This window comes from Macrobrachium nipponense, chromosome 5 (assembly GCF_015104395.2).
Source record: "Macrobrachium nipponense isolate FS-2020 chromosome 5, ASM1510439v2, whole genome shotgun sequence".
Taxonomy (NCBI): Eukaryota; Metazoa; Arthropoda; class Malacostraca; order Decapoda; family Palaemonidae; genus Macrobrachium; species Macrobrachium nipponense.
The window spans coordinates 80243307-80266075 of record NC_061107.1 but is presented as its reverse complement, the minus strand read 5'-3'; the positions used below and the strand labels follow the sequence as shown (position 1 = coordinate 80266075).

The 22769-nt window shown below is 35.4% G+C and overlaps 1 long non-coding RNA gene and 1 pseudogene across 1 annotated transcript in view; both read right to left on the bottom strand.

Annotated features, from left to right (window-relative positions):
* Nucleotides 1-16336, bottom strand: part of LOC135215458 (uncharacterized) — a 378796-nt gene extending 362460 nt beyond the window's left edge. Inside the window, exon 1 of the long non-coding RNA XR_010314693.1 lies at nt 16236-16336. This is a non-coding gene — a long non-coding RNA (uncharacterized LOC135215458). The remainder of the gene's footprint in view (nt 1-16235) is intronic.
* A 1893-nt stretch (nt 16337-18229) lies between these two features.
* LOC135215106 (uncharacterized) lies at nt 18230-20055 on the bottom strand (annotated as a pseudogene).
* Nucleotides 20056-22769: the final 2714 nt, after the last annotated feature.

Sequence of the window (22769 nt, the reverse complement as noted above, 5' to 3'; positions counted from 1 at the left end):
TCGAAATCATTGAGATTATATTAACGTAACGTAAATTGGTCACTCGTAACTTGTCAGAATTTCATGTTTGATATTTCTTAGAGTTTATTTAGTTTTATTTAGTTTCTTTTGTGGAATCTGAACAAACATCATTTTGTAACGGCGCCTGGTTTTTGTGAAATTGTGTAAGACAAGACTGCAGCAGAGAAAGAAGTTGGTATACCAAAAAGGTAAAGTGTGTTATATTTTTATTAGTTGCAACTAATAACTAAAAGTTAATGGGAAAAGTGTTTGGTTAACTGATAACTAATAATTGTTAGGAACTGTGGTTAACTAACAACTAATAATTGTTAGGAACTGTGGTTAACTAATAACTAATAACAGTTGTTTACGAAGGTTTGGTAAAAACTGATGTTTTGAGTGAAAACATTTACACTTTTACACTTTGCTGATTTTTGTGTTTGTGATTGTTCCATTGTTTGTGCACTATTTCATTTTCTTATTGAAGTGTGTCTTTTTATTTTATATTTTCGTTTGCATTCACAATTTAATTGACTTAGTTATTTTCATTGCTTAATCATTGCACATTTAATTAAATTTAACACTTGTGAATTAATTTGCATTTTCTTAGAATTCTTTTCAAGATTTATTGTTGTTTAGCACTTGTGAATTAATTTCACATTTTCAATTATTCCCTAATACTTTTGAATTTCAATTAAAATAATTTTCTTGAATTTTGTGATAAATTAATTTTGATTTAATTTTACTTAATTTGATTCAAGAATTAACTAAACTTTACTTTGTCTTCAAGTAACAGTAATTTTCCCTGATATTGTGAATTTCACTTATAAATTTTGAATCTATTAATAAATTTTGTATTTAAAATTTTTATAAGTGTTTTTATTTTTGTCCCAGTATATTTATATATGATTATGATTATATTAATGATAGGTAGAAACCTAGAGTGGTAATTGATTTGCTTTCCTTCAATTTATTTGAAGTGACTTAGAACCAGGGAAGTACTTAGACTTCTGAAATCAGGGAAATACTTAGACTTTTAAAGTTGTTGATGGAGTGATGCCCTTTGATTAATTTAATTACTTACAAGATTACCTCACACCTGTTTTGATGAACTTAGTCTGATTTTCTGCAATACTGGTAAGTGTTAAGGGATCACTGTTGCCTTTAGAGTATTCAGTCGTTTAAACGTGTTATGAGGGTTCAGTGTCTGGCTTTTGGTGAGGTAATAATTGATGAATGGTAACCAGATACTTGGCACTTCGTAACAATATAATATATATATATATATATATATATATATATATATATATATATATGTGTGTGTGTGTGTATTATACAAGCCTAATTAAACAGATAAAAGTGCTTGGCACTGACCTTCAGCCTGTCATATTCCTGAGGGTATTTTTGAAGCATATATATATATATATATATATGTATATATATTTCTAGGGATGAAACTTATTTTTCTCCTTTAGTACGTTTATTCGTATCCCTCTCTCCCAGACTCTCACGGCTGAGGGGTTTCTATTGACAGGTAAATGGCATATGAGTACAAGCGACATTTGGTTATTACACGACTTTTATTTTTTTGTTAACTTCAGTATTTTCCCTCGTTCATTGAATACCATGTATATAGTGTGCAAGTTTTGTTAATATATTAACGCGTCGATTCAGGTGATAATAAGTATGATTTCATATCTGAATATAAATATATATGTATATATATTGGTTTCATATCCGAAAACACACACACGCACACGCACACACACACACACACACATATATATATATATATAATATATATAATATATATATATACATATCTATCTATCTATCTCTCTCTTCTCTCTCTCTCTCTCTCTCTCTATATATATATATATATAATATACATATAATATATATATATACATATATATTTCAATATAGTACATATATATATATATATATATATATATATATATATATATATATATATATATATAATACACAGCCAATATCGAATAACTTACACCCACGTTGAATCATATCTGATGTCTGTATCCAGCCCGGCAAGGATTCGACCATGGTTACTGTACAGCATTCAAAATAGGCAAAAAATGCTATAATTCTCATACAGCAGAAATACCTACTGTACCCACATTAAACTGACGTAAGAGGATTATGATTTTAGCAATGGACAACGAGCTATTGAAGAGCGAAAGTTACAGGAACCAAAAACTTCAGTCCATTCCCTCAATTTATTTTTCAAATATAAAAAATAGGTTTCAGTCATTTCCTCATCTTATTTTTCAAATAAAAATACAGGGTATCCATAAAGTCCCAGTACCATTACAAGTATGTATTACTTATAATGGTACTGGGACTTTGCGGACACCTGTATAAGTTAAACAGTTCGTCTAGTAAATACAGGGTGTCCATAAAGTCCCAGTACCATTATAAGTAATACATACTTGTAATGGTACTGGGACTTTATGGATACCCTTTATAAGTTAAACAGTTCGTCTAGTATCTGAAAAGGCAGATCGCCGAAACAGTCAAATGCGGCAATATACACTAAAACACGACGTAACGCTCATGAGATAACATCTCCGTTCCTGCACGACATTTCTAGGACACGGAATGTGCATCCTAAGTTAATGTTTGTCACGGGAATGCTCAAAACTTTCTTGGGAGGGAGGCGGCCTTGTTCAAAACATGTTATTGTTCCAACCACTGATGACATTACGGCAGATAATACAGTCTTCTGCTGCTCTGCCATCAACACGTTATTAGATCAGCTACCACAGGATAGAACTAGGACGATCGAACACACACACATACACACACACACACACAGAAAGAGAGAGAGAGAGAGAGAGAGTAACTTATGAATGGAAATATATAATCAACTCTCTCTCGCTACCTCTGTTCATAGGACTATTATGGTATTTAATTACCTCCTCCCGCCTCTCTCTATCTCTCTCTCTCTGTGCATGGGACAATTATAGTATTTAATTACCTCCCCCCCCTCTCTCGCCCTCTCTCTCTCTGTGCATAGAACAATTATAGTATTTAATTACCTCCTCCTGCTCCGCTTCCTCTCTCTCTCTCTCTCTCTCTCTCTCTCTCTCTCTCTCTCTCTGTGCTTAGAAACATATGCTAGGTTTGATTTCCTCTCTCTCCCTTTCTGTAGCTCCAAAGCAACAGAAAAGAGAAATATCAATACAATTTTTGATAACACATTGCACATCTGTGACTGATTCTATAGACATCTATCGACAACTGTGTAAAGGAAAGCTATTCATTTTATATATTCTTCCCATTAGGTGTGGTACTACCATCAGTGCACTTCACTTGGCACACTGTAGGCATTACTGAAGTTGTTTGCAGCTTCCCTTCGAGTCCTAAGTACACCTATAATTATTTAGCCACTTACGCTTCTCCATTCCACTGAAGGATCCTTCAGCGATGCTGTCCAGCCACTCCAACGCCCTCCTTCAGTGGCTCTACAGACGGATTTTCATAAAACAGAATCAATGCTATAGTAGATTCACATCACCCGTGCATCTGATGATGTCTAAGCCACATTACGACGCTCCTGATTGGCTGTTGATAAGCCAATCACAGGGCTGGAAACTTTCAGTCTCTCTCTCGAGAGTTCACATTGGCAGGATATATGTTCCACCTCTCCTGAGGGAATACTTTTGAAAGACGTATCCCTTAAGAGAGGTGGAACATATATCCTGCCTATGTGAACTCTCTCGAGAGAGACAGAGTTTCCAGCCCTGCGATTGGCTTATCAACAGCCAAACAGGAGCGTCGCAAGGGACTGTGGCCTAGACATCAGATGCACGGGTGATGTGAATCTACTATAACTTCATGTGATTTAGAATAATCACATGTGAACGCATACTACGTCTGGCTTCCGGATTTATATCAGTATCTATATCTCAACATTACTGTGCACATACGTACCAACATACGCCAAACTACGTTGTACAGTGAGATGTAAACTAAAGAAAACATTATTCAAATACAAGAGGAGTTCTAGAAATTATAAGTTCCTCCTTGGACGAGTGGTTTTCGCGCTTGGCCACCAATCCGGTGTCCGAAGTTCGATTCGCGGCCGGGCCAACGCGGAATCAGAGGAATTTATTTCTGGTAATAGAAATTCATTTCTCGATATAATGTGGTTCGGATCCCACAATAAGCTGTAGGTCCCGTTGCTATTGGTTCCTAGCCACGTAAAAATATTCAATCCCTCGGGCCAGCCCTAGGAGAGCTGTTAATCAGCTCAGTGGTTTGGTTAAACAAAGATATACTTAACTTCTAAAAACTATGATGTATTCGATATGCATAATTCAAGCGTAATTTATAAATTGAAGAAGGAGAGCTGTAAAGCAAGCATCAGCTTTCAATAAAATAATAATACTAATAATAGATGTAGTTTACGTTATGACTAACCAGGATGCATAATTATGAGGATTACCCGGCAGTTATACTAAACTCCATCTATGAATTCCTACACCGCCCTCAATTTCAACGATGAATGACGTCACGGGGGCGGCCGGGGGAGCAGACCACACTGGCTGACACAATTTGAGGGACTGATATCAAAAACAAAATGTAGCCAAATAAAACTAAATATTATAAGTCCAGCTTTCATTTTCTATAAGAAGGTCGAAACTTTATCCTAACTATATCTTGAACTGAAATGAACTGAATATATATATAGGATTTACGCCAAAAGCCAAGCACCGGGACCTATGAGGTCTGTCAGCGCTGAAACGGAAATTAACAGAAGGAAAACCTCGTAGTTGCACTAAGAATCAATTGTTAGGAGAGGGTGGAAAGTAAAATGGCAGAAAGAGAATATGAAAGGAGGTACAGTAAAAACCACGAAAGGGGTTGCAAAGAGACTTAAGTCATACCTACAGTGCGCCACATGAGGTGCACTAACGGCACTACCCCCCCCCCCCCCCCCCCCCCCACTACCCCCCCCCCCCCCCCCCCCCCCCCGCCCCTACGGAGTAATTATATCTTGAGCCTTCTGGTGCGGTTCAGTCATAGTCAATCATTATCGTCATTATTACAGTGTTACAATAACACTTCGAACCGCCGACATCAAAAGTTTACTACCATAACAATTAATTAATAAATTATTACGTACCGCAAATAGAATGTGTAATTATGTATAGATACGTACAAAACAACGAAGCCTTTTTTTTTTAATAAATGGAGATTTATATTTTGCAGCCAACATCTTGATTGTTTTTTACCAAAAACATTATTCTGTGAACCAACAACAACAGATGTAACAAGTATTGCGAAAACATATCTTACAACTTAAACTTATACCTTAACTGCAGCTATGGTTTTCATTTATCATTATTAACGATTCTGTACCTTTTTAAAGGGTGCCCATTGCAGCAAGCAAGAGACATTAGTCGAACAGCAGAATCCTCGTGGACTATTAATGTAAACTTCAGCAGCGCCTAAGGGAATATCAGGGAGACAATGAAATTCTCCATCTTCACTTCGTCACCTCCCGCCGTTGTTCTTCTCTCTCTCTCTCTCTCTCTCTCTCTCTCTCTCTTTTCTTTTGCTTCCGCATTATCCTTCTCTCATCATCACCCCCAACGCTAGTCCTGACATCGATAAACGTGGCTCCTCGCCGATGCGATGGCGAGATTAACGACCCTATAGACGCTCTTCAACTTTTACCGGGTCGTCCTTTTACCGGGTCGTCATCAATCCTAATTCTGATGGGCGGTAGTTTATTAGAGTCGAGTTTCTCGTCACTGCAAACATTTCGCAGCTCGTCAGGAGGGAGACAAGGCCCGTGCAATGTTCCCAAAGATCTCGGGAAAAATTGGGTAAGGTTTTCCGGATAATTGGTAGTATTGAGCTACCTTTCGAGTCCTGTCATTTCCAGACTTTTGCCTTCGCTGTAATTATAGCTAGATTGAAAGGGAGCAGTCAGCACGTACCCGAACTCCATCATGTGAACAATTTTATGTCGCGTTTCTCAACTAAAAGTCTGTGCCCGTTTTTTTTTTTTTTTTTTTTTTTTTATTTATTCATTTGTTTTACTAATACTGACTGACCTATTAAACATTGTTCATACTGAAAAACAAAATGCCAGAAAAACTATAAGGAAATATAAAACATTTATGAACAATTAAACAACACAATGTGAAAATTTTAAATCATGTTTCTCAGCTAAATCTGTGCCAGTTTTTTTTTAATTTATGCTTTCAATAATTTGATTTGTTTTCCTAATACTGACCTACTAAACATTGTAGATACTGAAACAAAGTGTCAAGATTCATCCAATTGCTGAATGCCAGAAAAATTATAAGGAAATATAAAACATTTATGAATAATTAAACAAAGTGACGAACAGACAACACAATTACGATAAGAGATCTCAGGCAACTGCCGTGCCCATCTGATGATAATTCCTTTGAAGTCAACACAAAAAAAAAATTGACTAAAGATAAACGAAACTTCATTCCCTTGACTCAACTCTAATCTGTTTAAGAGCAACATACTGAATTTTATACCTTCATAAAAAAAATCACAGTGTTAAAGCTAAGCAAATTCTGATATAAAATACAAATATGATTTCTGCTCTGTTAATGTTCACAAAAATATGGACCATAAAGCTTGCATAGATGATTAGGTTTTCAACAAAGGTTAAATTTACAGATGATACAACACACTGGGGGTAACGATAGGAAACTGGAGAAACTAGAGGAGAAAAAAAAAGAGCATATGAGAAAGAATAAATAAGGGTAAGAGGGCAAATGGCAACCACTTCGAAGCAGTAACATCATTGTGGATGGTGGAAGAACGAAAGTAGTAGCTGATTTGTATAAGTATTTGGGAGACAATATTAAGGTTGATAGTAAGATACGACAAGTGAGTTACAACTGACGTAGAAAGGAAGGAAGGAAGGAAGTAGGGTGTGTGCAAAAAGACTGAGAAGAAAGTTGGTGTGTCTATGAAAGCTTAAGGGGCTTTGTTTGTTTGTTTGTTTGTATGGTGTTTTTACGTTGTATGGACCCAGTGGTTATTCAGCTACGGGACCAACGGCTTTACGTGACTTCCGAACCACTTCGAAAGTGAACTTCTATCACCAGAAATACATATCTCTCACCCATCAATGGAATGCCCGAGAATCAAACCGCGGCCACCGAGGTGACAGGCCAAGACCATACCGACCATACCAATGAGGTGCTTAAGCAACCAACATCACCTTTCTCTTTCACCAACTTATACATTAACATCCACAAGCAAAACCACCCTTTCATATTCTCCAGTGACAGCTTGGCACAGGTTTAGACTCTCCCAAAAACATATTCTTTTGAATTTATTCGTTTCCTGTTCCAGTCTTCATACACTTACTGTTACATCATTTTCTATCGGCAGTCAGTTTACTCCATACAGTTCTCTTTGCGCGTTCGTACATTTTCCACCATCCCCAAAATCCTCCGACATTACGAGTGGTACCAGCTCCTCTGCCAAATCATTTGCGGCCATACTAGAAAAGAATAACTTTTGTCCCTAACAATACTTTTGATTCTGATTCATATAGATTTTTGGCATTATGCCAAGCACTGGAGCAACTAAGGCCATTCAGCGCTGAAACGGAAATTGACATTAAAAGGTTTGAAAGGCGTTACAGGAGGAAAACCTCAAAGCAGTTGCACTATGAAACAATTGTTAGGGGTGTGGGGGGGGGGGTGTGGGGTGGACAGTAAGATGGAAGAAAGAGAACATGAACTGAACGAAAGTACAGTGAAAGGAATGAAAGTAGTTGCAGCTAGGAGCCTGAAGGGATGCTGCAAAGAACCTTAGGTAATGCCTACATTGCACCGAATGAGGTGCATTGGCGGCACTAACCCCCTTACGAAGCCTAACAATACTATTTATACTGCCCTTTCACCTTTGTATCACTTAACTCCAAATCATATAGTTTTCTTTAAACCAGATCAAAAGTTCCTTGAAAAACCTACTACCATGCACTGCATGACACTTCATGTTGTATATCACATATATACATGAAATAAAAATCATACATTTCTTTTCCGCACCACATCAGCGCACATTCAAAACCATAGAATGAATATGTATCAATCACACCATCGAATTCATAATACTCACTGATCAAAATTCTGTTCAATAATAATGTTCCGGATGCAGACATTCCTTCTGCCTGCAAAATAACCCTTATCTCAAAATGAATGTATAGGCATAAAGTTAGATACGTGACTGAAAAACAACTAAACAAAATAACCCTTATCTCAAAATGAATCAATAGACATAGAGTTAAGTAAGTGACTGAAAAAACAACTAAATTGGTTAATCGAAACAGTAACAGAGAATGTAAAAAGAATATAGAGATCGGAACTTAAAATCAAATATGAACAATAATATTTTAGCACAGTACAATGAATTTCTCTGTTCCGTAAAATAATAATTTAAAATAACGGTGCCCCCAAATAATCAGCAGGTTTTCATTATATTTCTATTTGCTCTTTTCGACGAATAGGCACGAGTATTCAGAATATGTCAGCACTCACCAAAACAATGTACTAGTTGTATGTACTCTGTAATCTGAATTTTAGTATCAACTGAGAAAACCACACGACAAAATGACTAATTTTTAAATCAATTTGTATCTCTCATAGCTAACAAACCTTCGGTCTTGACAATAGGATATTTTCCAAGCGCCAGCTGGTAACCGATTAAAATAATCAGAGATAGTAAAGCCAGGAATCTGTGAGATCTGGCATCGCCTGCGCGTACGAGGTGAAAGCTGGTCAGAAACCGCGCATTCAACCTCGTGACGCACCTTGGCGATTCAATAATCGTCTCTAAGACAAAAGATGCACTGACTCTTCCCTTCTATATCCTTCCTCCTCCCCCTCCTCCTCTTCTTCTTCTTCTCCTCCTCCTCCTCTTCGTACGCCTCTTTTCCATTTCCTTGAACAATCGAACACCAGGGAAAAATGGAATCAAATCCAAAGTTTTCAAAATGGAATTAAATCCCCAAGTTTCGAATCATTTATCGTCCGAGTTCAAGTCACTTATTACTGAGTAGTCAACTTTGTCGTAATTTTCTTCAGTTCACATTCACTGGCAGAAATTCTTAATGACAATGGTCGTTAAAACAAATTATCATTCTTTTGAGTAAAAACGGACCTAATAAGTCCTTCTCGACGCACGAGTGAATATCTTCGTCTGTTTGCAACGCTTTGTATAATCTTTTTGCGTCCATGGGTCGTTCATAAGTTGATTTTTGAGAAAGAATAATACATATATATATATATATATATATATATATATATATATATATAGATATATATATGCACATATATATATACATTGACATGAGGGAAGCTAGTTCGTGCTAGCATAAAGCCCCCTTGACCAGCAAATGGGAAACCTAATTTGTCTATAAGAGAAACAGCCAGTACTGCTACAAGGGTAATATCGGCTCTTGCTAATGAAATGACAGCTTTATTCGTTCAGACGAACAAGAGCCCAGAATGACACAAGAGCAGTTTAAAAATATATTGAGATCAAGAGCCTGCACTGGCACAAGAGCAGCCTGATACGCCCACATGAGCAAGAATCCAAACAGGTAAAAGACACCTTGGGAGCGCTGGTGCAATTCCATGCTTATCTGCTTTGCAGGATTGGAGCCTGTGTTGGCACAAGAGCAGCTTGATCACTTTAAAAAAGCAGAAACCCGTTCCAGTACAAGAAAAGCTTACTTGCGCTGCCAAACTACTATAGTAGATTCACATCAACTGTGTATTTGATGTCTAGGCCAGTCCCTTACGACGCTCCTGATTGGCTGTTGATAAGCCAATCACAGGGCTGGAAACTATCAGTCTCTCGAGAGAGTTCACATAGGCAGATATCACCTCTCCTGAGGGATACTTTTGAAAGACGTTATCCCTCAGGAGAGGTAGAACATAGATCCTACCCATGTGAACTCTCTCGAGAGCCTGAAAGTTTTCAGCCCTGTGATTGGCTTATCAACAGCCAATCAGGAGCGTCGTAAGGGACTGGTCTAGATATCAAATGCATGGTTGATGTGAATCTTCTATAGTTTTGTCTATTCAGAGGAGTAACAACTTTCCTGACATTTGATAGAGCTTGCTCTAACTAGCAAAAGCTCAGCTTCCTTATTCTAGTCAGACCAAAATCAAAATGTCCAGTTTGCGCAAGGCCGAAAATAGTCCTATAGCGTTTGAAAGAATAAAGCAGTATTATGCGATGAGAATAATGTTGAAATAAATTAAGAGGAGGTGGAAAGTAGAGGGAAGAAAGAGAATATGAACGGAGATGGAGTAAAAGAAATGAAAGGGGTTGCAGCTAAGGTCCTGTATTAATGCCTACAGCGCACCGCATGAAGTGCACTGATGGCACTATCCATCCAGCCCCACCCCTCGTCTTCGTAAAAGTAACCATCCTCATCAACGTAACAAAATTTTGTAAAAAATAAATAAAATATAATAAAAATTGCAATCAACTTTGCAAGAAAAATTAACTTCAAACAGCAGACGTACTTATCAAATTCACCAGATTTTTATACGTGATTCACCCTGTCAAAAAAAAAAAAAAAAAAAAAAAATGTTTAACTAAACGAAACTATAGAGTTGATGAGAAAATAAAGCTTCATCGACGTATTTAACTGGAGATTGGAAATAATAACCAAAAAAACTTCAGTAACAACCGACCCTAATTTCAGTAAGAGAACTGACTTCAGTAACGATAAAGCTACGGTTATGTAATGCTTACATCGGGTAAAATTCCCAGTCCAAAAAGATGTTATTGAAATTAAATTACTGAAAGAAATTAATGAAATTATATGTATTACCTAAAAGAAATGACTAAGTATAAGTTACTGTCAAGAAATTACTCAAATTAAATTACTGAAAGAAATGACTGAAATTAAATTACCTAAAATAAATTACTAAGTTTAAGTCAGATATTTAAAGAAATTACAAAGTTTAGCATACTTTAAAGAAATTACTGAAATTTAAATTACCTAAAAGAAATTACTAGCATTAAATTACTGAAAGAAATTACTGAAATTATATTACATAATAGAAATTAATAAGTTTAGAATAATTTAAAGAAATAACTGAAATTAAATTACTTTAAAGTTACTGAAATTGCATCATTTAAATAATTACTAAAGTTAAATTACCTCAAAGAAATTACTATAAAAAGAAGTCACTGAAATTAAATTACTGAAAGAAGTTACTACAGTTAAATTACTTAACTAAAAATTACATTATCTAACGATATTAATAAAGTTAATTTACTTTAAAAAGTGACTATTGGAATGTTACTGGATAATAAATGACTGAAAGAAATTGCTGAAGTTAATTCGCTGAAAAGATATCACTAAAATCAAATTACTTAAACGAGGTTACTACAATTAAATTACTTAAAAGAAATTACTAAAATTACATTACTTGAAGATATTACTGAAATTGAAATCACTGAAAGAAGTTACCAAAGTTAAATTACTTTAGGAAAATACGAAAAATAATATAGCTTAAAGAAACGACTCAAATATTAATAAAATCAAATTACTTAACGAAATTGCTAAAATCGCATCGCACAAATTACTGAAATTAAATCGCTCAGTTCACTCAAGCGACGACGATTTCGCCTGATGCAATAAATTGAGGCCATTAAATAAAAAACCATTTGAGCTCGTTAAGATAACTGCCGCCCCTCATCAGGTAATAGAAGACGCTATCGCTCCAATAGACCTCACAACAGGGCATACATCATAAATTTCTGTTAGCCCATTAAGCTCACGCAACCCAACACCGCCCGCGTGCCACGCCCCGTCTAGTGCCAACATAATCACCGGCCGCTGACGCTGCTGCGCACCACGCCCTTCGTCGCTAATAGGCAAACTTCATTTGTCGACATGAAGGCAATGAGTGGTTACAGCCCCATCTTCTCCCCTCCCTCCCGTCTCCCCCACAGTAACTGACAGCATCCCTACACACACACTCCCCCCCTCCACCTCCTCCCCCTACCATGACAAACGAGTTCCTCGGGAACGCTTTCATTACACCTCCATTCTTTTCTGAAGACTTTCATGACAGCCTCTGTTATCATGGCGTTCTGTAGAAAGGGCTCCCCCCCCCCCCCGCCCCATATTACGATACACCCCCCATATTACAGTATTCTTGACTGAGATGGTTATTATGGGAAACATATATATACAAACATACGCCTATATTTTATATATATATATATATATATATATATAGATATATATATATATAGATATTATATATTAAAGCCTACATATATTTATATATATATACATCTATATATATATAATAAATAATATATATATATATACATATAATAATATATATAATTATAGGTGTGTGCCTTTTACATGCATTTAAATACGTCCTAACCTAACTTGACCGTACAAGCACGGTTTAAAAATCAACACAGGATAGGTTACATTTGGTTAACCAGGTATATGCAACGGATGATACTGTCAAATTCGTCAAAATCACATTAAGAATTTTATGGTAAATCACATCCGACATTTAAAATTACCAATTTCGCCGTTTTGATAACATACCTACTTACTTCCAAAATATGTAGTACTAGTGTTTTTCAGTATAACGTGACGTGACGTCACACTTCACTAACTGCATAGTGTTTTCAGCGAAACGTGACATCCCACTTCATTAACTGCATAATGTTAACTTTAAAAAAAAGACAATGAGATATTATTACCCTAAAAAGATTATTATAAAATTCTAAAAAATATAAATTACTTTGAGATTTCCCGGGAATGCAGACACCAAGATTAATAGAATCGTATCCACGAAACTGATTGACCAAACTTGAAAAGTAACTACAGGGTTTTCATAAAGTCCCAGTACCATTACAAGTATTTATTTATTGTGGTGGTACTGAGACTTTATGGATACCCTGAATATCACTGACTGAACCACAAAAACGTTTGAGAAAGGGATGGAATGTAATATAAAACTTAGGCCAAAAAAGGCCAAGCGTTAGGGCCTATAAATCCATCAGGGCTGAGAGGAAAATTGAGAGTAAAAGGTTTGAAAGGCGTTACAGAAGGAAAACCTCGTAGCTGCATTGTAAAAACAACCGTTAGGAGAGGGTGGAAACCAAGATTATGAACGGAGGTACGGTAAAAGGAATGAAAGGGAGTTGCAGCTACGAGCCGAAGGGACGCTGCAATGAACCTTAAGTAATGCATGAGGTGCAACGACAACACTACCCCCTTACGTGATATGTTTCCGAAAGCATTCGTCACTGGCAAACGGTAAATGCAGAAGGAAACAAATATACGAACGATTTAATCTTGGAAAAAAAAAAAAAAAAAAAAAAAAAAAACAATGTAGTACTATGTAGTACTATGCAAACAGAATTTCATCTACACCGACCAATGCCTTGGTAATTATATATCTGCGATGGTTTGGAGAAGAAAAAAAAGTCTCAAGAATTACTGAATTACTCGATAACAATATCTCTTGCTTTATTTTCATCATGGTTCAAAAGCAATTCTTTGTCGCTAAATTTAACTTCATTGGTAAGCTCAATGTTCATTTAAAATAAAGACAATGCTTTTGAAAGCCCACTTCCAATTTTAAATGGTCGATGTCCAACCACTTTTTGAATACCTGAGTATCCTACTATCTTGCAATGTTGCTCTTAGCAGATATCTCTTCCACTATGTTCACGCATTTCTTCCAGAAAATGTGTTATTACAACGAACTTCTTGAGCACTTTTAAATTTGAATGGGTTTGTGTATCTTTTTAAAAAGTTATCCGAGTTTTAAAACACTTGAAAAACAATTTGCCACTCGTATGCTTTAATATATTTTAATCAGGGCCTTAACGTCCCTCAGAAACTAGTAGTGTTTCTCTCTTTCAGTCGAATCTACTCACAATTAAGACACTCCCGATAGTCTAAGGCCATCAGATCCTTTGACCTTTCCCTCAAATGTAAAAACCTAATCTGACATCTACTTTTGTCTTAAGTTCATTAGCATTTCTAAGGCCAACCAAGCACTTTCCATTTTCTTTGAAGCAAAAGGGTAACAACAAAGAAAACTAGACGTCTTACCTCGCCAAGAGAAGGTATTGTTGGGCAGGCTCTGTGTCCTACGTTTGAAGGAGAGTCTATTGTCTCTAACCAAAGGAGCACAGATGGTAATGTGATGTACGCGAGTCCAGTGAAAGAATTTTCCTGGAAACGCCCTCAACAAAACCACCTCTAACAAGGGGATAATCAATGTTAAATAAAGGGAGTTCTTTTTTCCTCTTTCGTCGTGCTATTCTTAAACTTTATCTTCCCCATAGTCTTTATTTGTGGTATTTCAGCCGTAAAATTCCCATCTGAATTCAAGTAAGTACTTACAAGTTACCACAACTATCTTCAATATTGAAATTTACTTAACGGCATTGAAACCTTTTCTTTTAACTGCTACTGATTTTGCAGTCTGAATTAAGATCAAGATGTGACTAAAACAAAACTTGGAACATCGTTCATATGTTAAATAAATAAATCTCTACGTCAATTACTCATAAGCTACAGCAGTTTCAATTCTTCCAAATGAATGAAAGGACCTGTTTGTTTTCCTTGCATTACCTCTTTGCGCTAACTAATCGATTTTTAACTTCGACTCGTTCCAGTTTTGTTTATACATTCTATTGTTTTAAATTTCATTCATAATTTTCTTTAGACCGAAGGGTTAAAACTACCTCGAGCTAAGGCATTTTTATAAGCCCTTTACACTAGCAGTGTTGAATAAATTCACTATCGTAGAGGTCGAATAATTTCTTCTGTCTCATCTAGGATATTAAATATTCACATTTGTTTTTAGGGCATATAAATTTTTAAAAATCTGGGTGGTATTTAATCAACATGGGATGGGGATAAATCTATTTCTTATTATGAAAAAAAAAACAAAAAAAAAACTCTCTAAACTTAAAGCAATACCTGCTGCAACGAAAACAATCATGTACCCCGTCATTTCCATAATTCACAGTAGGCTAGACCTCTGACCCATTAAAAAGAATTACAGTACACCATGTGCAACGATCCAGAAATGAATCCAAGAATGTCAAATTTTCAATTTATCCAAACACTCGCATTCCAAGAAACTGTCACTTCTATTTGCAATTTTATACGTAGCACCTGCCGCTTCTACCATACCGAGTACTATAATCAATTATGCATTCCATACCACATAGTACATGAACTCAGAAAAAAAACCATGGTATATTTGTAAAACTCAAAATCGTTGCTGATAATGATATGTTATTAGCTCAAGAATTCTGTCCCACCTGGGCTGATGATCACCTAATCTACAGAGTTTTTAAGAAGCTGTAAATTTTCTTGATGCCAGATTTGATCTCTCTCTCTCTGGTCTAAACCATAGAAAGATCAAATCTGGTGTCGAGAACATTTACATTTAGCTTCAAAATCCAGAACGAAGAAATTACATGGAACAAGAACCCACTCGTGTTCAAATGTCCCATAGAAAACAATTGAGATTTGCCACTATACGGATCATTATAGAATAACTCACTGGTGCCAAAACATATGCGGACATAGTTAAATATGAGTGTCAACAGAAATTCATCACCGAAGTACAAAAGTTCTCTCAACTGTCCAATAATGCTGCAACAATAAATACAAGATATCAAATTTTTTAATCAATGAATGAAATCTCATTAACAATGGGAATGACAGGTAGTGACATAACTAAGACTATCAGACGTTCCAGGAAAATGACTGGTAAAATTCTAGTTAATACCGACACTGGTTCAGATAGTGCAATATGAGTTTTCCCTACTGTCGGTTTTTTCGAACTATTCTGATGGTCATTTCAGTAAAAATAAAAATAAAAAATAAAACTAGTAATTTGGAAATTATGAACCTTAAACTTGAGCAAATTCTTTCTGAAAACTACAAATGCTTCATGCACTCTTAAAACAACAAGAAAATTTACAAAATATTCCTGGAAAAAGTACATTACATTGTACAATACAGGAATATGTTCGAACCGAGTCTTCCCAAACCCAACTTAACCTAACCAAGGGAGCAGTACCCTAATTTGACACAGAGCGCCTTGTCCCTAAGCCATCTCAGGGAATGAGGCATAAAGTAGAATTAATCATTTGAAATAAAAATGTCAACAAACGCTTACCTTCAATACCATACGACAACTTATCACTTAGTGGTTATCAGAACGAAGAATGCGCTAAAGTCCTCGGTAAAAGTCTTGACTGGGCAACCATGTGACCACAGCTGAGGAATATGTAAACTGCTTTTAGTAATTAGATGTCAGAGGGTAAGTAATATTTAATGAATGTATTGACTGACACGATAGAAAGAAACATATGTTTAACTTAATTGTCATTTCTCACAGTTTTATCATAAAAGAAGAGTACCTGAATGGACAGAAAAGGCAAATCTTTGTTCATAAGTCATAATGGGTTGGTAGATGATTGATACACAATTTAAGAAATTACTCACGGGAAAAACCAAAACATATGCATGTAAAATATGAGACCTTGCCAATATATATTTCATTGATGCAAAGCCAAAAATCACACATGAATTCAAGATTTAGCACGATAATAACTAAAAGGATGTATGTACAATAGGAATGACTTGCTGGATTATGTGGGCTAGTCTACCAGACATTCTTGAAAACTAAAAAATTAGATTCTACTCTTCAGCCATGACTGCTTTCGACTGAGAACTGTTCTTTTCCATGGGGGGGGGGGAGGTCGGGAATTGACTAAGAACGATTTTGATTGTCATTTCAATCGTAAATCGTTAGGAAATTATGATCCAAACCTGCGGGAAATCCTTACTGAAAACTACAAACAGGTAATTTACAGTTAAAACATTTTAAATCAAATAAAGATACCTGCAAAACCACATTCATTTGTAAAATACTGGAATTGGTATATCCGAATCTATTCTTCTCAAACCTCACCTAACCTGCCCGGTTAGGTGAGGTCTAACCTGTCTCTAACCTGTCATCGAGCCCAGTGGTCTATACACCCTCTTAGTGATAGGTCTACACTGAGGTTGTGGACAAATGGGTTACTAATATCTAATTTAATTTTTTTTTATTGAGGAGATAGAATGAAACATTTAAGCCTATCTGCCAAATCAGTGTTATATTGAAGAAAGGGTACAAAAGAATGCTATCCAATTAGTAGCCTTTGCCTAGGTTATTTAAACTGATTCCACTATAAATTTATGTTACACAGTGCCGTTATTGCCGTAAGACAGCAGTATTAGACATCACTGAGAGATTCTGTAATTACTTTACTAGGGATGTTAACCCTCTCAAGCAATACGTATTTCCAATTTCTAGAAGCAAAGGACCTAAACACCACAGCTAAATACTAAACAAGACGCACAACTCTACTACTAGTATGGTGGGATGACACTGACAGCTCGCAAGTCGCAAGTGAGTTAATTCCGTTGCCGTTTTTTCTTCACAATAGTGGCTTTTAGCAGTGTTACCATACGCAGTTCTGATTTTCAAAGAAATCATAGTCGGAAGCGAAGCGAACGTTCGTGAGCTTCAATTCCGCTGTCCTCTCAGCTCATGAAGGCACTTTTTAGGCGAGTGCTTCACAAACTTTCGACAAACGTTTTTTCACATACTTAGGAAGTCAATGATATTGTAAATCGATATACAGTAAATTATACGTTTTCTCATTCATTTTAGACCTGTCACATGCAGAAATATAGTGATGCAAAAAATCGTAATATGTATAGTGTACAAAAACGTAGGTAGTACAAACCTCATTTTCACCTTTCGAGGGAGATTAAATGTTTTCTATTTTGACATCGTATTTTCAAAGAAAACGTTGATTACGGTAAACTATTTTGCTATTTCAAATTAAATCCTACAGTTCTATTTCTTTCCAATCTAATACCCCAAAATGGATTAAATAAATCAATTTCATACTTTCACAATATATTTACAAGTAGACAGCATATGAATAATCAAAACAATCACAAGCCAATAACTTACAAAAGGACAAAAATAGCATAAGCAAGTACTTTTTTTCAGATTAAGTATATAAGAATCAAAAACAAACAATAACTGTTATATCCAGAATATTGCTAATATTTTCTCACGCAACGGATACCATTGCCTCTGATGGCTTAAACTTGTAACAACTTCCTTGTTCCCTCACTGCCTCTGAAACGAAAGTTAATGCCTGAGTTGATTGTAAACTAAGTTTATTCCTCATATCAGTTTTAATTAAATTCAGTTTCGAGAAAAGTCTTTCAGCATCCGTGTTTGTTATTGGCAATGATATAATTTGTAAAGCAAACGTAGCAAGATTTTTGAATTGGTGCGCATTATCTTCTTTAATTTCTCCTAGTGTTCTATAAAAGTTAATAATATTATTACACTCTGACCTGAGTTCTGCAGGTAGGGAAATGCTGTCGAGATTTCTTCACTCATTGTCTAAGTCTTGGATATTCCCCTTGTAAATACGGGGTACAATTTCAGTAAAAGGTAATAATGTTGGTAATATGGACCTCGTGTTGTTATCAAGGAGTTTATCAGGATTAAAGAATGAAGCCATATGCCATAATGGATGTTTTAAGTTAAATCTTTTCTGTAACTCCATACACATTTTTATCATGAATGATCTGCACCTATACCTTACATGGTTTAAAAATGGTTGATGTCTGTAGTGTTCGGTTTGAAGTAGCCCATGCACTGCTGCCCCTAAGTAGATATTGTTCAAAGGCACATGGTTTTTTTCAAGATTAGGGTCAAAAGATATTAAGTCTGCTTTATCAACGGTCCTTACAGCAGAAATATAGCAACAGCGTCTTATACAACCTATTTATTTCAAAATGTATTAAATGAATAGTTGGAGTCTGCCTCTGAAACATTAGATTTAATGCATTAAATGTAGGCAAAATGAAGCTGAGAAAATTTAAATAAAGATAAATTGAAGGGTCGTTCATGTCTTTAACAATCAAGTCTACTGCCCTGAGTTTTTCCTCTGATTCTTTCTTTATAAAATATTCTTTCAGTGCCTTCCACTGTTCTAAAACTCTTCCAACTGCTTGATGAAAGGAGAGCCAGCGTGTCTGGCATGCATGGAGGATTTTGTGGGGTTTTAACTCAAAAATATCTTGAAACTGCTTGAATTCATATTTCCTCTTTGCACTGTGTGCAAAGTGAGTATACTAGACATTGCGTATGAAATCCTCGCATTGCCTAGGCAGGGTTTTCCCAGCCTCTGAAGAACAAAGATTAATTGAATGACAAATACATTTAAAAATTTTAATATTCCCAGGTAGTGTTTCCTTTAGCCTACTGCTCAGGGAGTTAAACGCACCCATTACATTTGAAGCACCATCTGCAGCAAATCCTATGAAGTTACTCAGAGGAATCTGATGAGCCTCTAATATTCCCATAAGTTTTTTAAAGGTACTTCCCCCTAGAACCAACGTTTTCAGCATTACCTTCATAAATATCAATTAGGTCTAGCATTCTAGTCTTAATAGTACAATTTTTAGAGTCAAAATACTTGACTATAATAGTGAGGAACTTGCTTGCAGTGACGTCAGTTGACTCGTCTATGATAATGGAAAATAAATTGCCCCTTAATTTTTCAACTAAATCATTTGTCATTCATTCAGGTACCTAGGTTTTTTTGTTATTTCAGTGCATTTTGTTCTTTTCATTTATAGGCCTTGTGCAATTACCGAATCTGGAAACATTGTTTTACATAAGTCAATGAGATGGTCGGCAATCAAGAAAGGCAGGTTGAGTTCTGCAATAAAGCAAATCAGCAAGATTGTTGCCAATTTTATCTGGTGTTGCACATTAGGCCTATGGGGGTCTTCGAAAGTTTATGTCACCGTAGTTGTAGAATAACCAAACTGATTATACAGGCACATTAATCATTTTCACAAGCAAATATTGCAATGTGTATTGCAAAGCTGTAAAGTGCATCGCTGAAAAATAATTTTTTACCAAATGGCAGTATGAATATATGCATATATTTCACAAAATTTTCAAGAAAATATACCATCAAAACACGCAAATTAAGAATAGTCTCTAGTATTATGAAAAAGAATAAATGTAGATTTTGTTGAGGACCAGATTGAAAATAATTTTGAATAGGTAACCGTGGCTGGTTGGAGCTGGAGCCAGCCAGTTCGTACGGTCAAGATCTAGCTTATATTCTATAGTATAGTACGCCCTGGTTTGCCCATGAATCAACGCAGGGCTGCCGAAGTGTGGAAATGACGTCACTAATACGGGTTATCTTGTCCACATTGTGATTAGGTGTGGAGTGTGGAATCCACACATAAAAATTTCCACGCTTTTTACTTGAAAAGCGTATGCTAGTTAAAATCCAATAATAAGTTATGAAAATTTTTTACTATTCTATTTTATAAGTCTCACACAAATATCCATAAAAATAAAAAATTAGTTTTATCCTTTTTAATTTGTGGATGCGTTTGGATGTTTATCAGATGCATAACGCTGACCGTTGATTCATGAGCAAACCAAGGCCTAGAATATAAACTAGATCTTGACCGTACGAACTGGCTGGCTCCAGCTCCAACCAGCCTCAGTTACCTATTCAAAATTATGTTCAATCTGGTCCTCAACAAAATCTACATTTATTCTTTTTCATAATGCTAGAGAGTATTCTTAATTTGCGTGTTTTGATGGTATATTTTTCTTGAAAAATTTTGTGGAATATATGCATACATTCATACTGCCATGTAGCAAATTATTTTTCAGCGATGCACTTTACAGCTTTGTAATACACATTGCAATTTTTGCTTGTGAGAATGATTAACGTGCCTGTATAATAAATTTGGTTATTCTAAAACTACGGTGACATAAACTTTTGAAAGGAACAGGCTTTAATGATTTCATAAGTGTAATTCGTATAAAGTAAGACCTTAGCAAAAATCATAGGCCTAGTTTACCAGTTTAGATGATAGAGCTCATGATTTCGTTGTCAGTTGATATTGCCCTAAATGAATGACTATATGTATATCAACAATAAAAGTGAGAAATTATATAATGCAGTGGTAATTAAATCCTCATGTAAAATTAAATGGTTCAGGACATTAGCCTAGATCCAGGATACGTTGCCAGTTTACTTTACTCTAAAAGATGAGACATAGTTATAACGTTGGTGCTTACTGTTATATTTGCAGCCTCAATTCTTTATAAAAGTGATTGTAATTATGTAATTGCAATGATACAATACAGGGATAATTATTTTTTAAGTTCACTTGCGAGCATATAACCACAGTGTTAGTTGGCCCATTATTATAAGGTCTAGTCATTATATGGTTTATGGCAATAATGCCGGATTGAACATCATTAAAAATTTATAGTTATATTTCATTACGATGATGTGATTAAGATGCCTTATATATATAACCTTGTTGTAAAACACCTATGTTACTTTTTTCATCGTCAAATTAGATAAGTTTCATTCCAGTTTTTCATCATCAAATTAAAGGAGTACCGACTGTTGTAGAGAAGTTTTTCTTCTTTTACCCACTCGTCAAAAAAAAAAAAAAGTAAATAAAAGAATAAAAATGTAACTAAATGTTTAGACAATATGAGCTAATAACGGAAAGGGTCAGTGTCTATCCTTGTATATCAGGTAAAAAAAAAAAAAAAAAAAAAAAAAAAAAAAAAAAAAAAAAGCTTCTGGTTGGGAATTCATACCGCTAAGTTTCGAGCGCTTACAAGATCATGATAAACAACTTATACTACATTCCTCAGAGTTCGATAGAGTTGGATATATTGCATAACTGGCAACTGTCTGTGACCGAGCGTGGAATTCCTTCGTGTGGATTCTGTGGAAATCTGGCAGCCCTGAATCAACGGTCAGCGTTATGCATCTGATAAACATCCAAACGCATCCACAAATTAAAAAGGATAAAACTAATTATTTATTTCTATGGATATTTGTGTGTGATACGTATAAAATAGAATAGTACAAAATTTTCATAACTTATTATTAGATTTTAACTAGCATACGCTTTTAAAGTAAAAAGCGTGGAAATTTTTATGTGTGGATTCCTCACTCCACACCTAATCACAATGTGGACAAGATAAGCCGTATTAGTGACGTCATTTCCACACTTCGGCAGCCCTGATTCTGGGTCTGACTGACTTCACTGACGAGATGAATGTTGGTTGTCTGTTGAATTAACACAAGTTATAAAAAATTCATACAGTTTGTATCATTTTCACAATTATCAGCAATTTTCTTTTGTTAGCCATAGCTGCCTTTTGGAGGAATAATACAAAAGATTTATTGAGTAGCCTACTATATCATTATTAATTATTTGCATAATGATATGGTTATGATGTAATATGTTAATCGTTGACACTTACCCTTGTCAAGAGGAAGGATGTACGGTGAAGTGCCGGTGGAGTGTGATTTACGTCTGGAGTCACCGTGGCCTAGGCTAACCTCTGGTTCAATTACGAGGTTATTTGTCTTATTTATCACCCATATTGGATTAATACCACACAAAAGACAGAATTTTTTTTAACGTTAATTTTATTATTTAACGGTTAGAATGCGGAAACTTTAATGGTTAGAATGCGTATTTTCCAATGTAGAATTATTTTCCGTGACGTAAGAAAAAATCCACGTCAGTGACGTCACTACTTTAGTATAAAGTATTATTGACG